Here is an 18034-nt window from a genome sequence, read left to right as displayed (position 1 = left end):
CACTGAACAATGAACAGTACCACAAAAGTGCATGTCATGCAGCATCCTGGATGCCTGCCTCAGTAGTATCCCGCTCAGTGAAAGAATAATGTTCTAAGTTGGCCTTTGCACCCTGAAGATCATCATCCGGATAGCGCACCAGGCAGGTAGCCTACCATTGGTCCAAGTGTGTGACTAGACATCGATACTCGATTGACCAAGTGTGTCGGTCGAAGGCCTGACGCAACAAGGTGTTGAGAGCGTTATCGAAATGACAACAGCGAGCGGCGTCACAAGTGATTGGTCAGGTGACCCATCCCTCCGGCTCCTGCTCCTACAAAGGCTCTGTGTTGTGGCTCGAACTACGATCGTCGTCATCTTCGTCGGGGTCTTGTCCAGCAGCTAGGGTGCCTTGTAGTGGTGCAAGGGGCACCTCTAGCTGGGGCACAGAGGAGGGATGCCTCCTAGACTCCACCTCCTGTTGAGGTGAGGGGGAAGAGTCCTGCTTCTCGCGTAGGCAGTGGTGCAGTCTCTCCAAGTGGCTCAACTGTTCAGACACCGTGCGGTGAAGTGGACGCTCCGCAAGGTGGTAGGGCAGGAAAGGGATCATCGACTTACGTGTGGTGCACCTAAGGTGGGCCATCTACAAAAGATGGCATAAGCATAAGAGTAAGAACATAACTATATGACCAGCAAGTAAACCATAAGCAGAGTAAGATAAAAAATTTGCAAGGTGAGTATATATGTAGTAGTATAACATAGAATTGGTCGAGATGACCAATTTTTTAAGTAACAACAAAGGTCAAGGTGAGAATGAGGGTCTATAGTCCTTAGAGCGACCATTCTAGTCTAGGTTAGCGATACTACAGTAAGCAAGGCTTTGATAGTATATGACCAGCAAGTAAACCATAAGCAGAGTAAGATAATTTTTTGCAAGGTGAGTATATATGTAGTAGTATAACATAGAATTGGTCGAGATGACCAACTTTTGAAATAACACCAAAGGTTAAGGTGAGAATGAGGGTCTATAGTCCTTAGAGCGACCATTCTAGTCAAGGTTAGCGATACTACAGTCAGCAAGACTTTGATACCACTTATGTCACACCTAGTTTTGGAAGGCAAACCGAATGCGAACCATGTACATGCCAGGATCAGAAATTCATGTACACAGCGATTACATAATTGGACATCATCATACATTTGCTCCAAATAATAGCGGAAATAAGTACTTTATTACATCGCGCTGTCTGAAACATCCACAGAGTCATTAACTTATGTCATATTCAAAGTGCTGAATGAAACAAAGTAAGATAAGGCCTTCATAGGCATCTGACTGGAGGTTTGCCACTAATCTATTCTAGAACTCGTCGAAGTCCTGAAACTCCTGAAAGTCCTCCATGTTGCCTTCATCTTCTCCTAAGCACTAGTTGCAATGGGGACAAACCTAGGGATTGATGTTTTTAAGCAAGGGTGACTACACATCAATGTACTCAGCAAATGTCCCAATTGGCTAAGGTGGACTAGCTGTATGTGGGGTTAAGCTTAAAGCACTTGCTTTTAGTTGGTCAAGTATTTATTACTAGTAGAGAGCCAAGTTTTAGCAATAATCCCAAGTTATTAACCAAGATAGGACTCCCTCCAAGAGGAAATACCAAATACTATAAATATAATCATCATCACTAAGCATCATCATAAAGGTATCCAGAGTAACTCTTATCAAAGGAGCTCCCAAGGCTGCTCATAACCGTGAGCATGGTTGATATACCAGTTTCTAACCCTCTACAGAGGTCACCTACTTTACCCACGAGTCATGATCCCTTTTTGCCTGGGGTCTATCAAACCCTCAAACACTACCAAGGTGAGTCGGCAAGGTTTAATATGTAGCGTTTATAAAGATTTCCTAGAGGTCATAGTCGCCCGTTAGGTTTCTCTAGTTTGATAAACAAAGTACCTCTCCCCACAGGAAGGGTGACTAACAAAAGCAACACGAAATAAGCTCGGCAACCAGCCTTGGTAGAGCAAGTACTGTGCCTGGACCCCATTGACAGCACGACGGCGAAGCCGACTATACTTCAAGTTCCTCGAATAAATCAGTTAAGGGTGTCCCATACCACCCTCATGGTTGTATTGTTTTCCTGGGTGGTCATCCAACAAACAGGTCCTTACGGAGAGGTACTCGGGAAACAACCAGAGTCCCCTAAAGTATCACAAGTTCATCATCATATCTAGAATAACATCATGGTATCATAAATATTCTCATCATGTTCATTGATTAAAGTAAAGCAATAGCATAATACTAATCATAGTAACCAATTCCAAAAGGATAACCCAGGATAGGAAAAACAGAATACTAGTCAATCCTTAGGTTGATCATGGTATGTGGGACAATAAATTATAAAGTAAGTAGAACATAATGGGTCAGAGGACACTTGCCTTCACCAGGTTGCTGCTCAGGGAAGGCTCCTGCAACACACTCGGGAACCATATACTGCTCATTGTCTACGCAAAGCAATCATTCATTCAACACACTTGGGGAATAAGAAAAGAACAGTACACCATACATATGCAACAGAGTAAACACAAGTTCAATAGAAAGGCAAAGACACACATGTGCATTATAGGGTTTTGGGGTTGATCACTATGCCAAGTGGTCTATGGTTCGCTAACTAGGCGTATCTTAGTAAATTACTTACTTAAACATAGTTATTCCATTGATGGGATCATACATTAAATGGGATTAGGTCTACAAAGTTAGGCATTTGAACATTCATTGGGATTTTACCTTTATTTTATTTCTAATGAAATTCCCAAAGCCTTATTCTAACCTAGGGACCAACTATAAAATTGAGACCTAGAAAAAGTGGGTGAACATAATTTAAACAGATACAGAATAACATAATGAACATTTTGCAATTTGACCCATCCAATTTGGAGTTCATATGAAAAGTTATGAATTTTGGAAGTTTTAGAATTCAAAAACCCTAAGTTATACCCATTTCTGTGATTAAAATAAAGTTTAGGGGCCTCTTTGCAAGAAAACAGGGACTTAGGCGAAAGAAATTAGGGTGACAGGTTGATTTCTAAGAAACAAGGGTCTCCTTACCAAAATAACCAGGCAAAGGGGTATCGGGTGTTGTTGGCCATCCGATCTCAAATCGATGACTCAGAACAGATCCCGCGGGCGCGGGCGCGCGAGCGCACTGACGGGTGGGCCAGGGCGGTCAGCGGTTCAGGGTGAGGGCGGGGTGACCGGTCGGGCCCAGAGTCTAGGGCGCGTGGCACGGGGTTGTGCAAGGCTGTTAAATCCCGGGCGAACGCTCGGGATCAGGCGCAGTTTAATTAAAACAGGACTGTCTAATCCGATATGGGTGCCAAGGATTAGATAGTTCATCCCGCTCGGCTTTCCCCGGCCTCTAGTGGCAGCGTCGCTCATGTCCGTGGGAGGAGGTCGCAGGAGACAAGGGAACGGGTGCGCTGGGCGCCACAAGAGCGACGGGAATGGTTTCGAGAGGTCGGATGAGGTGTGACGAAAACAGACGTGGTTGTAGCATCGATGCAGGGGCGCCAGAGGATAGCGACCCATGGCTCGGCGGCGGCGCTACCTCACTCCGGTGAGGAATTGCACGCAATAGAGAACAGGGAAGGGGAAAAGGGAGGGCAGGGGAGGTTGGTTACCTCGAGGGGAGTCTCCGGGGCCTTTGAACGGCGGTTGAGGAATGACGGGGGCTCAGGTCGACGGCGATGACGCTGCGGCTGCGCGGAGGGAGGTCTGATGAGCGCAAGAGAGAGAAACATGGGGGATGGGGCAAATTGGAGTGTGTCTCGAGTTGTAGACGTCGAGGCAACGGACACGGCGAGGGATCCACGACGACGGTGGAACAGACGTGAGACCACAACGAATGGTGGCGGCTCTTCTCTGGTGTGCGCACGATGCGAGACGAGGGTGGGAGCTCTACGAGTGCGCGAATGTGGGAGGGGAGGAGTGAGTGGGGGCGCGGCTTCAAAACGGGGGGTCAAGCGTGTGGGAGGTGGCTGGGAGACATGAAAGGGAAATAGGCTCAAACCTTTTCCTAAATGATTTTGGTGGTTGAATTGTCCAACACAAATAATTGGACTAACTAGTTTGCTCTAGATTATAAGTTCTACAGGTGTCAAAGGTTCAACACAAACCAATAAAAAGGTCCAAGATAGGGTTCAAAAAGAAAGGAGCAAAAAAACCGAAGGCTGCCCTGGTCTGGTGCACCAGACTGTCCGGTGTGCCACCGGACAGTGTTCGGTGCACCAGGGTGGATCAACTCGAACTCGCCACCTTCGGGTTTCTGGAAATGCCACTCCGCTATAATTCACCGGACTGTCCGGTGTTGCACTGGACTGTCCGGTGTGCCAGCGGAGCAACAGCTACAGCGTAACGGTCGACTCCAACGGAAACCTGTAAAAGCGCTACAGTGCGCGAACAGTGCGCGCAGAGTCAGAGCAGGCGCCAGAAGCCGCATCGGACAGTGAACAGTGACTGTCCGGTGCACCACCGGACTGTCCGGTGGCCCAGGCTGACAGAGCTCCAATGGTCGAACCCTAACGGTTGGGTGACATGGCTGGCGCACCGGACAGTGTACGGTGGCGCACCGGACAGTCTGGTGCGCCCATCGACAGACAGCCTCCCCAACGGCCATTTTGGTGGGTGGGGCTATAAATACCCCCCCAACTGCCACACTTCAAGGGATCCAAGTTTTCAGCCATTGCATTCAATACAAGAGCTCTAGACTTCACTCCAAGACACAAAACAAAAGATCAAATCCTCTCCAAGTCCCAATCTCATTCCAAAGACTTAGTGGCTTGTGAGAGAGAGACATTTGTGTTCACTTGAGTTCTTGTCGCTTGGATCGCTTTTCTTCTTCCTCTTTCTTATTCTCAAGCAACTTGTAATCAACACAAGAGACACCAAGTTGTGGTGGTCCTTATGAGGGGTCTAAGTGACCCGTTGATTAAGGAGAAAAGCTCACTCGGTCTAGGTGACCGTTTGAGAGAGGGAAAGGGTTGAAAGAGACCCGGTCTTTGTGACCACCTCAACGGGGAGTAGTTTTGCAAGAACTGAACCTCTGTAAAACAAATCACCGTGTCACACTCTTCATTTGCTTGTGGTTTTTTCACCCTCTCTTTTAGACTCGACTTTATTTCTAACGCTAAACTCAGCTTGTAGTTGTGCTTAAAGTTTATAAATTTCAGATTTGCCTATTCACCCCCCCCCTCTAGGCGACTTTCAATTGGTATCAGAGCCCGGTACTTCATTAGAGTCTAACCACTCAAAGTGATGTCGGGAGCATCCGCCAAGAGGGAGATCGGGACCGGCGGCGACAAGTCCACAAGCTCGAGGAGAACCCGAGGGAGTCTGCCCACAAGCATAAGGAGGAATCCTCTTCCTCTGTCAAGACACAACGGAAGGGAGACAAGAAGAAGAAGATGAAGAAAGTGGTCTACTATGAGACCGACTCTTCGTCACCTTCCACCTCCGGTTCCGAATCGGCATCCACCACTTCTAAGCGCCATGAGCGCAAGAAGTATAGTAAGATGCCCCTCTACTATCCTCGCATTTCCAAACGCACTCCATTACTTTCCATCCCATTAGGCAAGCCACCGGTTTTTGACGGTGAAAATTATTCTATGTGGAGTGATAAAATGAGGCATCACCTAACCTCACTCCACAAAAGCATATGAGATATTGTTGAGTATGGAGCGCAGGTACCAAAGGAAGGGGACAAGGACTATGATTCCGAGGAGGTCGAACAAATCCGGCACTTCAACTCCCAATCCACTACTATACTCCTCGCCTCTCTAAGTCGAGAGGGGTATAATAAGGTGCAAGGGTTGAAGAGTGCCAAAGAGATTTGGGACATGCTCAAGACCACGCACGAAGGAGATGAGGTGACCGAGATCACCAAGCGGGAAACAATCGAGGGGGAGCTCGGTCGATTCATGCTCAACCAAGGGGAGGAGCCACAAGCCATGTACAACCGGCTCAAGACCTTGGTGAATCAAGTGCGCAACCTCGGGAGCACAAAATGGAATGACCATGAGATGGTCAAGGTTATTCTAGGATCACTTGTTTTTCTTAACCCTACACAAGTTCAATTAATTCATGGTAATCCTAGATATAAGCTAATGTCTCCCGAGGAGGTTATAGAAAAGTTTGTGAGCTTTGAATTGATGATCAAAGGCTCCAAACAAATCATCGCGCGAGGCACCACCTCCACATCCGAGGTGCAACCCGTCGCATTCAAAGCGACGGAGGAGAAGAAAGAAGAGTCTACGTCAAGTAGGCTCCCCATCGACGCCTCCAAGCTCGACAACGAGGAGATGGCGCTAATCATCAAAAGCTTTTGCCAAATCCTCAAGCAAAGAGGGGGAAGGATTATAAGCCCTGCTCCAAGAAAGTTTGCTACAAATGTGGTAAGCCCGGTCATTTTATTGCTAAATGTCCATTATCAAGTGATAGTGATAGGGGCGACGACAAGAGGGGAAAGAAGAAGGAGAAGAAGAGGTACTACAAGAAGGGCGGCGATGCCCACGTGTGTCCGGAATGGGACTCCGATGAGAGCTCCACCGACTCCTCCTCCGACGAGGACGCCGCCAACATCGCCGTCACCAAAGGCCTTCTCTTCCCCAACATCGGCCATAAGTGCCTCATGGCAAAGGACGGCAAAAAGAAGAAGGTAAAATCTAGAGCTTCTACTAAATATGCAACATCTAGTGATGAGGCTAGCTCTAGTGATGATGAGGATGATTTGCTTACTCTTTTTGCCAACCTAAACATGCAACAAAAAGAAAAATCGAATGAATTAATTAGTGCTATTCATGAGAAGGATGAACTTTTGGATAGCCAAGAGGACTTCCTTATTAAGTAAAATAAGAAGCATGTTAAGGTGAAAAATGCTTATGCTCAGGAGTTAGAAAAAATGTGAAAAATTAACTAGTGAGCTTAGCATTTGCCATGACACTATCTCCAACCTTGGAAATGAGAAAGATTATTAATTGCTAAGGTTGAGAAATTAAATGTTTGTGATGATTCTCTTGTCAACCTTAAAAATGATAATGCTAGTTTGATTGATAAAATTGACAAGTTGAATGAATCACTCTCTAGCCTTAAGATTGAGAATGATAAATTAATTTCTAAGGCTAAAGATTTAAATGTTTACAATGTTTCTATTTCCAATCTTAGAAATGAGAATGCCATGTTACATGCTAAGATTGATGAATTAAATGCTTGCAAACCATCTACATCTAGTGTTGATCATGTTACTATTTGTACTAGATGTAGAGATATTAATGTTGATGCTATCCATGATCACCTAGCTTTAATTAAACAACAAAATGATCACATTGCTGAACTTAGTGCTAAAATTAATGAGCATGAGATAGAAAATGAAAAATTTAAATTTGCTAGAAGCTTGCTCTATAGTGGGAGATGCCCTGGCATTAAGGATGGTATTGGCTTCCAACAGGTAGACAATGCCAAGCTTAATGCCTCTAAGAAATTTTCTAACTTTGTTAAGGGCAAAACTCCCATGTTCAGGATAACGAGGGCTATATTTTATATCCTGTTGGTTATCCCGAACATAAGATTAGGAGAATTCATTCTAGGAAGTCTCACTCTGGCTCTCATCATGCTTTTATGTATAAGAGTGAAGCATCTAGTTCTAGGCAATCCACTCATGTTAAATTGCCTAAAAAGAAATCTCCTATTGCATCAAATGAGACTATTGTTTCATTTAAGACTTTTGATACTTCTTATGTGCTCACTAACAAATCAGGCAAAGTAGTTGCCAAATATGTTGGGGGCAAACACAAGGGGTCAAAGACTTGTGTTTGGGTACCCAAGGTGCTTGTTTCTAATGTGAAAGGACCCAAGAATGTTTGGGTACCTAAGAACAAGGCCTAAACTTGTTTTGTAGGTTTATGCATCTGGGGGCTCAAGTTGGATCATTGATAGCGGGTGCACAAACCACATGACTGGGGAGAAAAGGATGTTCTCCTCCTATGAGAAAAATGAAGATCCCCAAAGAGCTATCACATTCGGGGATGGAAATCAAGGTTTGGTCAAAGGACTTGGTAAAATTGCTATATCACCTGACCATTCTATTTCCAATGTTTTTCTTGTAGATTGCTTAGATTATAACTTGCTTTCAGTTTCTCAATTATGCAAAATGGGCTACAATTGTCTTTTTACAGATATAGGTGTTTCTGTCTTTAGAAGAAGTGATGATTCAGTAGCATTTAAGGGAGTGTTAGAGGGTCAGCTATACTTAGTTGATTTTAATAGAGCTGAACTCGATACTTGCTTAATTGCTAAGACTAATATGGGTTGGCTCTAGCATCACCGACTAGCCCATGTTAGGATGAAGAATCTTCACAAGCTTCTAAAGGGAGAACACATTTTGGGACTAACCAATGTTCATTTTGAGAAAGACAGGGTTTGTAGCGCATGTCAAGCAGGGAAGCAAGTTGGTGTTCACCATCCACATAAGAACATCATGACGACCGATAGGCCACTTGAACTACTCCACATGGATCTATTCGGCCCGATCGCTTACATAAGCATCAGTGAGAGTAAGTATTGTCTTGTAATTGTGGATGACTATTCTCGCTTCACTTGGGTGTTCTTTTTGCAAGATAAATCTCAAACCCAAGAGACCTTAAAGGGATTCTTGAGACGGGCTCAAAATGAGTTCGGCTTAAGGATCAAAAAGATTAGAAGCGACAATGGAACGGAGTTCAAGAACTCTCAAATAGAAGGCTTTCTTGAGGAAGAGGGCATCAAGCATGAGTTCTCTTCTCCCTACACACCACAACAAAATGGTGTAGTGGAGAGGAAGAATAGAACTCTACTTGACATGGCAAGGACCATGCTCGATGAGTACAAGACTTCGGATCGGTTTTGGGCGGAAGCAATCAACCCTGCTTGCTACGCCATCAACCGACTCTACCTTCACCGAATCCTCAAGAAAACATCATATGAACTCCTAACCGGTAAAAAGCCCAATGTTTCATATTTTAGAGTCTTTGGTAGCAAATGTTTTATTCTTGTTAAAAGAGGTAGAAAATCTAAATTTGCTCCTAAGGCTGTAGAAGGCTTTTTACTTGGTTATGACTCAAACACAAGGACATATAGAGTCTTTAACAAGTCCACCGGACTAGTTGAATTTTCTTGTGACATTGTGTTTGATGAGACTAATAGCTCTCAAGTAGAGCAAGTTGATCTTGATGAGCTAGATGATGAAGAGGCTCCATGTGTCGTGCTAAGGAACATGTCCATTGGGGATGTGTGTCCTAAGGAATCTGAAGAGCCTCCACAAGCAGAAGATCAACAATCATCTTCCATGCAAGCATCTCCACCAACTCAAGATGAGGATTAAGCTCAAGATGATGAAAATGAAGATCAAGAGGAGCTACCTCAAGAGGAGGACAATGATCAAGGGGGAGATGCTAATGATCAAGACAAGGACGATGATATGGGTCTAAGACCGCCACACCCAAGAGTCCACCAAGCGATACCACGGGATCACCCCGTGAACTCCATCCTCGGCAATATTCATAAGGGGGTAACCACTCGATCTCGTGTCGCTCACTTTTGTGAACATTACTCTTTTGTGTCTTCTATTGAGCCATACAGGGTGGAAGACGCATTAAGAGATTCGGATTGGGTGTTGGCAATGCAAGAGGAACTCAACAACTTCACGAGGAATGAGGTATGTCATTTAGTTCCACGTCCTAATCAAAATGTTGTAGGAACCAAGTGGGTCTTCCGCAACAAGCAAGATGAGCATGGTGTGGTGATAAGGAACAAAGCCCAACTTGTAGCCAAAGGATATTCACAAGTCAAAGGTTTGGATTTCGTTGAAACCTATGCACCCGTAGCTAGGCTTGAGTCAATTTGCATATTACTTGCCTATGCTACTTACCATGGCTTTATGCTTTATCAAATGGACGTGAAAAGTGCCTTCCTCAATGGACCAATCAAGGAAGAGGTCTATGTTGAGCAACCTCCCGGCTTTGAAGATAGTGAGTACACTAATCATGTCTATAAACTCTCTAAGCCGCTTTATGGGCTCAAGCAAGCCCCAAGAGCATGGTATGAATGCCTAAGAGATTTCCTTATCACTAATGGCTTCAAAGTAGGAAAAGCCGATCCTACACTCTTTACTAACACTATTGCAAATGATCTGTTTGTATGCCAAATTTACGTTGATGATATCATATTTGGGTCTACTAACAAATCTACTTGTGAAGAGTTTAGTAGGATCATGGTACAAAAATTCGAGATGTCTATGATGGGGGAGTTGAAGTATTTCTTAGGATTTCAAGTGAAGCAACTCCAAGAGGGCACCTTCATCAGCCAATCTAAGTACATTCAAGACATACTCACCAAGTTTGGAATAAAGGATGCCAAGCCCATCAAGACACCCATAGGAACCAATGGGCATCTCGACCTCGACACGGGAGGTAAATCCGTAGATCAAAAGGTATACCGGTCGATGATAGGATCTTTACTCTATTTATGTGCATCTCGACCGGATATTACGCTTTCTTTATGCATGTGTGCAAGATTCCAAGCCGATCCTAAGGAAGTTCACCTCAGGGCCGTAAAAAGAATCTTGAGATAGTTAGTTCACATGCCTAAGTTTGGCCTTTGGTACCCCAAGGGATCCATTTTTGATTTGATAGGTTATTCAGATGCTGATTGGGCAGGGTGTAAAATTGATAGAAAGAGCACATCAATGACTTGCCAGTTCTTGGGAAGATCCCTGGTGTCTTGGGCTTCAAAGAAACAAAATTCAGTAGCTCTTTCTACCGCCGAAGCTGAGTACATTGCCGCAGGTCATTGTTGCGCACAACTGCTTTGGATGAGGCAGACCCTTAGGGACTATGGCTACAAATTTAGCAAAGTCCCTCTCCTATGTGATAATGAGAGTGCAATCCGCATGGCGGATAATCCCGTTGAGCACAACCGCACTAAGCACATAGCCATTCGGTATCACTTTTTGAGGAATCACCAACAAAGGGGGGATATCGAGATTGCTTATGTTAGCACCAAAGAACAATTAGTCGATATCTTTACCAAACCAATAGATGAGAAAACCTTTACCAAACTTAGGAATGAGCTAAACATTCTTGATTCTAGGAACTTTGATTGATACTTTGCACACATAGCTCATTTATGTACCTTTGATCATATCTCTTTCATGTGCTATGACTAATGTGTTTTCAAGTAAATTCTTATGCCAAGTCTTAGCTTGAAAGGGAAATGGAGTCTTCGGCAAAGACAAGGCTTCCACTCCACTCTATCGGTATTATTTACCCTTCGCCGTCACTCCACATCACTCTCCACTTTGGTATAATCTTTCACTCATATATTGTTTGCCAAAAGGGGAGAGAAAGTCATAAGGGCTCTAAAGACTCCGTTTTTGGCGATTAATGCCAAAGGGGGAGAGTATTAACCCAAAGCAAAAGGACCGCACCACCATGCCAATTTCAAAAAATTTCGAAACAAGTTTAAGTTTTAATTGTTCTTCAATTGGTATCTTTGAAATTCGTATTCCTTTAAGAAATTCTTTCTCAATTAGTAAAACCCTCTTGAACTCTAAGAGGAGAATTTCATTAAGGGGGAGTTTTGTTTAGTCAAAGGAAAAGCATTTGAAACAGGGGGAGAAAATTTCAAATCTTGAAAATGCTTCTCGAAATCTTCTTCATTTATCTTTGACTATTTGCAAAAAGACTTTGAAAGGAATTTCCAAAAGAACTTGCAAAAACAAAACAAGTGGCGCAAGCGTGGTCCAAAATGTTAAAAGAAAGAAAGCAATCCATGCATATCTTATAGAAGTTTAAATTGGTTTAATTCCAAGCAACCTTTGCACTTACCTTATGCAAACTAGTTCAATTCTGCACTTATATATTTACTTTAGTTTGTGTTGGCATCAATCATCAAAAAGGGGGAGATTGAAAGGGAAATAGGCTCAAACCTTTTCCTAAATGATTTTGGTGGTTGAATTGCCCAACACAAATAATTGGACTAACTAGTTTGCTCTAGATTATAAGTTCTACATGTGTCAAAGGTTCAACACAAACCAATAAAAAGGTCCAAGATAGGGTTCAAAAAGAAAGGAGCAAAAGAAACTGAAGGCTGCCCTGGTCTGGCGCACCGGACTGTCTAGTGTGCCACCGGACAGTGTCCGGTGTGCCAGGGTGGATCAACTCGAACTCGCCACCTTCAGGTTTCTGGAAATGTCACTCTGCTATAATTCACCGGACTGTCCGGTGTTGCACCGGACTGTCCTGTGTGCCAGCGGAGCAATGGCTACAGCGCAACGGTCTACTCCAACGGAAACCTGTAAAAGCGCTACAGTGCACGAACAGTGCGCGTAGAGTCAGAGCAGGCGCCAGAAGGCGCACCGGATAGTCAACAGTGACTGTCCGGTGGCCCAGGCTGACAAAGCTCCAATGGTTGAACCCTAACGGTTGGGTGACGTGGCTGGCGCACCGAACAGTGTACGGTGGCGCACCGGACTGTCCGGTGCGCCCATCGACAGACAGCCTCCCCAACGGCCATTTTGGTGGGTGGGGCTATAAATACCCCCCAACCACCACACTTCAAGGGATCCAAGTTTTCAGCCATTGCATTCAATACAAGAGCTCTAGACTTCACTCCAAGACACAAAACAAAAGATCAAATCCTCTCCATGTCCCAATCTCATTCCAAAGACTTAATGACTTGTGAGAGAGAGACATTTGTGTTCACTTGAGTTCTTGTCGCTTGGATCGCTTTTCTTCTTCCTCTTTCTTGTTCTCAAGCAACTTGTAATCAACGCAAGAGACACCATGTTGTGGTGGTCCTTGTGAGGGGTCTAAGTGACCCGTTCATTAAGGAGAAAAGCTCACTCGGTCTAGGTGACCGTTTGAGAGAGGGAAAGGGTTGAAAGAGACCCGGTCTTTGTGACCACCTCAACGGGGAGTAGGTTTGCAAGAACCGAACCTCGGTAAAACAAATCACCGTGTCACACTCTTCATTTGCTTGTGATTTGTTTTCACCCTCTCTTTCGAACTCGACTTTATTTCTAACGCTAACCTCGGCTTGTAGTTGTGCTTAAAGTTTATAAATTTCAGATTTGCCTATTCACCCCCCTCTAGGCGACTTTCAAGACACGCGACTTAGGTGCGTCCATGGCGGGGCGTACGGGCTGGGTGTTAGAGGAAAGGGGGGAAGGTGACAAGCGGGGCCAGTGGGGCAGGAACACAGGCGTGTGGGGCGAGCGGGTAACGACGCTGATAGGGCGGGCCCATAATGCAATGAGCAGGCTCGCACGGGGGGTGGGGTGAAGGAAACAACATCGACAGGCCGGCCCCACCAGTCAGAGAGAGAAGGGAAGGCGCGCGCACGGCTGGAGTGGGCAAGGTGGGCCGAAAGGCTGGGAGGGGAGGGGGTCTCGGCTTCTTTTGCTTTTCTTTTTGAATCTGAATTTCTAAATCCCTTTTCCTTTTATTTTCTCTATTGAATTCAAATCCAACCAAACCACAAATTCAATTTTGAATATTTCAAACATATGCATCAAACAAAGATCAAATTCAAGGCTCAACATGATGCAAAATTTCATGTCTCCCCTAGGGTTTAATCTACTAGAGTAATAATACATCTCCAAATAAATAATCAAACCTCTACTAAAAGGAAGAGAAAAGAAAACTATGGAGATGAGAAAAGAGATAACACCTGAATTTGGTAGATATTAGAGAAGAAATTTTATACCCCCAAATTCAGGGTGTTATAGGTCTCATAAGCGATGAACGACACAACCGGATCGTAAAACGAACACCAAAAAGTACAAAACGACCCAAAATCGTATCACTTTCTAATGTTGTTTTCAGTAGCTGGAAATTAAGTTTTCGAATGCAAAATTGATCCAAACAGACTCCGAGTGAGTTTCTAACGTGTCCAGCAAATCAGAAAACCCAAACTTGACTTGAGGTTTTGTTGGGGTCTTGTCAAATAGCTAAATCTCTTAGAAACATGTCCACAAAATGGATCAGCTAATACAAGAAGTTTGTGATGATGATGATTGGACAGTTTCTAATCTAGAGGTTATCCCAAAAACCTCTCCCAAACACTTGAAGGCAAGAATCAACTCAAAAAATCAAAGTAGAGGGGTTGATGAGAGGAGATGAAGCAACTCAAAAAGGCAATACCACTAGATTTGACACAAAATGAAATACCACGAGAACTAAGTGTGGTCACGGCCACACTTTCTCAAAAATCCAAAGACTTAGATGTTATGGTTCCAAACATCTAAGGATCTCTTAGCTAGAATGAGAAAAGATGGGATTACAAACTACATGAGGGAATAAATGTGCTCAAGAGATGGTAGAATGGTTCAGCCCTCTGTCCGATTTATAATGAGTTATTTGTCTTTCCTGAACTACCCTAAGATACATATAGTGTATCCACTCAGCCTATGGTAAAATGGACCAACTCTTGATATGTTGATATGACAACCACACCCTTTCACAAAGTTGCTTTGCCTTGATAGATCCTTCATAATGATGCCACGTGTCGCCTTAGATTCCCTCTAAACCACGTTGTCGGATTTTGAGGCCCAAACCTAGCAAAACCTGTGAACTAACGCGCTTGGTAATTTTGAGGATCAACCAGCGAAACTACCGAGGGTAGAGTACTCCACACATGTCCTGATGTCCTAGACACGTGTCCCGATGGTCCACAACCACATCGGTGACATGATCCGCGCGACCACATCCTTGTGACTATCGATGTCGCCAGGTGTCAGCCACTATAGCTAGTCGCCTGACTTCTCAAGTCCCTCGGTCAAGACTCAGCACCGCACTTCTCCACACTCGATTCTTCAGCACGAGTCTGCAAGACCTTAACATTCCCCGTTGACCACACTAGTATATAGAAGCTCTATAGTGGCGGTTGTGAACCTATTTTCACTGGCATTTCTTACAATTGTCAGTGCTAAGGGCCAGTAGAAATCATCATTTGTACATGCGGATAAGTGAGGATCGCTAGTGGAAATCGATTTCCACTAGCAGTTGAGTTAAGAAAACCGCAAGTGGAAATCGATTTCCACTGGCGGTCGATATAATAAAACTGTCAGTGAAAATTATTTTCAGAAACATAAAACAGGTTTTAAAAACAGCAAAAAAAGATTTTATTTAAGGAGAGATCCCGCCTCACCCGCCCGTCGAAGTCGCAAGTCGCGGTATTTTTCGCGGCTACATGGTTGCTAGGAATGAACCCCCCAACCTCATCCTTGTGCGGCATTTTTCACGCAAAATCCACGTGCTACACAGTTGCTAGAAATTGAACCCCCGACCGCACCCTCGTGTGTACCTTCCGCTACGCGGGATGCCTTATGTCTAGTTTGTAGTTTTGTTGTCCACATATTACAACCAACTGAATGTAAATTGCTTGTTTGGGACCGTAAAAGAATTCAAATAAAAAAATTTGTCAACTACAAAGTTGAATAACTTTTGAAGTTCTACAACTTTCATTTTGACATTTTTTTTCATCCGAGGTCGTTTGCAAAATTTGAATTTTAAATTTAACAAATTTAGATGCAATTTTTGAGAGCTGAATAATTTCAAATAAAAAAGCTGTCAACTATAAAGTTTCATAACTTTTAGAGATCTACAACTTTTTATTTTGATGGTTTCATCATATGAGTTCGTTTGAAAACTCAAAAAATTAAGAAAATGATTTTTAGTGGCGGTTCTTTAAGAAAACTGTCACTAAAAATCATGGATTTCTACACGCGGTAATCTTATGGAACCGCCTGTAGAAATACGATTTATAGTGGCGTTTTTTTAAGGAACCGCCACTAAAAAATAGCATAGATGGTTCATAACCGAATCCGCCTGTAAAAATAAACCGCACCATAATCTTTAAGCCTTTTTCTACTAGTGCCACCATCTCCGGACTCCATGGCTGCACACCGTACCACAAGCCAAGTGACATGTTTGCATAAATACAATCACGCCCCTGTTTGTCTATATGACTCAACCTAAGACGCTACTTGTTGACAATCACTCGTCACAATCCGAACCACAAATGCAAATATCAACCTTGCGTTGGCACTAACCCTCATGCACGTATTGTTAGGCGATGATATTGAAACGTGTCCAATCTTCGTATGCTCGACCTGGCTGCAACAGTGGCAGCTATCACTTGCTTGGCTCTGAAATCAATTTTTACAATAGTAATTATTAGTGGTCTGGACTAGTACTACACGTTATGATGCTTGTGGTGCGCCATAATGCGCCAAGGCCCAAAGCCTCCAAACTACAGATGCAAACATCACGAGACTCCTCTTCATCTAAACAGGTTGTTCTCTATTGTCTATATATAGCGTGCCCTGGAGTATCATTGGTTATCAACAACAGAAGTTTCAACTAATCAGCTTACTAGGGTGAGTCCTTTTCTTTTTGTGAGCTACACCAGTTTTCTTTAGTAGTAGGATTCAATATATTTTCCATGTACTAATTATGTTACAAAATAATAGCATATATAACGCGTAGATATATATCCAATATATACAGATGAAGCCTGGAACGGTGGCACTGCTCATTTTGTTGAACATGATGTGCATAGTTGCATACTTTGATCATGGAAGCTTTCCTGGAACGATGGCCGAAGAAACCACCTTGCTGGCAAATTCGTATGGAAGAAATGAAGGAACCAAGGGCATACATCGTGGAAGAAAGCTGATGGACGCCGGTACTGATTCAAACCGTGGGTTTTCTATCAGTGATATGCGTCACATAATGAGCTCAGGCAACCCTCATCCTTAGCTCCAGCTGGTTGCATTCCCTAAAGTTCGTACATGTATAGCCTTCCACTCATCATATGCTGGGTATCCGACCTATAGACACATACGGTATGTTGCAGATCGATCGCCAGGTTCTCAGATCAAGTCCCTTGTATTGTATATGAGTGGAAACCTATCTAAATAATGTGTGTGGCTTCTAAAATATGTGGTGTTATTGTACTGAGCTATGCTCAATACTAAACAATAAATTATTGAAATATGTCCCGTGTGCGATAATAATGTGACTTCGACATATCCATAGCTATTTATGTGATGTATTTTCAAATATGAAACTTGTTGGCCACGTTTTACAGTTGTTTCTTATTGAGATAAGACTACGCAGTATAAAAAACTCGACCGAAGAGGGAAAGATCGTCCTCTCGGTATTATATTAAGAGATCGAAACATGGTACTGATTGAGAAATCTTCGAACTCTGCCCCGTCACTAGGGGCCATCACCGCCCACTCTGCAATGGCCCAGCCGGAGGGTGGTGCGCAGGACATAACCCGAGAGCGGGTGGGGCACAACGAGAGAATTTTTTTAACCAAACCCAAAATTCGCCTCCAGATGGATTGAGCCTGGGACCTTGCTACTTGAAAGTCTTAACCATTACGCTAGAGGCTCTTTGGTGACTACCGCAGTATATAAAGGAAATGATCAAGGCCTATTCAAATGTCCAACTTCGAACCAACGAAGTTGCCCTCTATTTTGTCTTATTGTTTATCATGTTGCTCGATGAGATTTTATGTTGATTTATGTCCCGTTTGGTTAGAGGGACGTCTCTGGTTTTTAGTCTCGTTATTCTCTATTTTGTCAAACGGAAGGTGTCGGGCACCTAGGAACAGGAACGAGGTGTCCAAAAAAAGCCCAAGAAACTCCCTAAGAACGGCCCATCCGACAAAGTCCCCCATCGAGCAAGCCTTGCTATAAACAAAACATTTAGATGTATTTATTATTATTGAACGTAGAACAAATCCTGAATTGTATTAGGCTTATGGAAGTGGTCATATTGCTCGTCTATCTTACTAGATGACTATTGTGGCTTGTTTGGCTTATGGAACCAAGTCCCCCTATGGGCCTGTTTGGTTGCCTGCATGGCTGAGCCTGGCTCGTATCTAGTGAGCCTGGCTCTGACTGGTGTGGCTGGACATATACAACTTCTTGTGTTCGGTATGTGATAAGTCAGGTTCAT

The 18034-nt window shown here is 43.8% G+C and overlaps 1 long non-coding RNA gene across 1 annotated transcript; it reads left to right on the top strand.

The window, feature by feature from the left end:
• The first annotated feature begins 16333 nt into the window (after positions 1–16333).
• Positions 16334–17086, top strand: LOC103646761 (uncharacterized). The gene is made up of 2 exons (XR_562425.2): positions 16334–16442; positions 16573–17086. It is a non-coding gene; the product is annotated as an uncharacterized lncRNA (long non-coding RNA).
• The last annotated feature ends 948 nt before the right edge of the window (positions 17087–18034 follow it).

The sequence above is a fragment of the Zea mays genome, chromosome 2 (genome assembly GCF_902167145.1).
Source record: "Zea mays cultivar B73 chromosome 2, Zm-B73-REFERENCE-NAM-5.0, whole genome shotgun sequence".
In the NCBI taxonomy this organism is placed as follows: domain Eukaryota; kingdom Viridiplantae; phylum Streptophyta; class Magnoliopsida; order Poales; family Poaceae; genus Zea; species Zea mays.
This window is presented reverse-complemented; position numbering and strand designations above follow the sequence as displayed.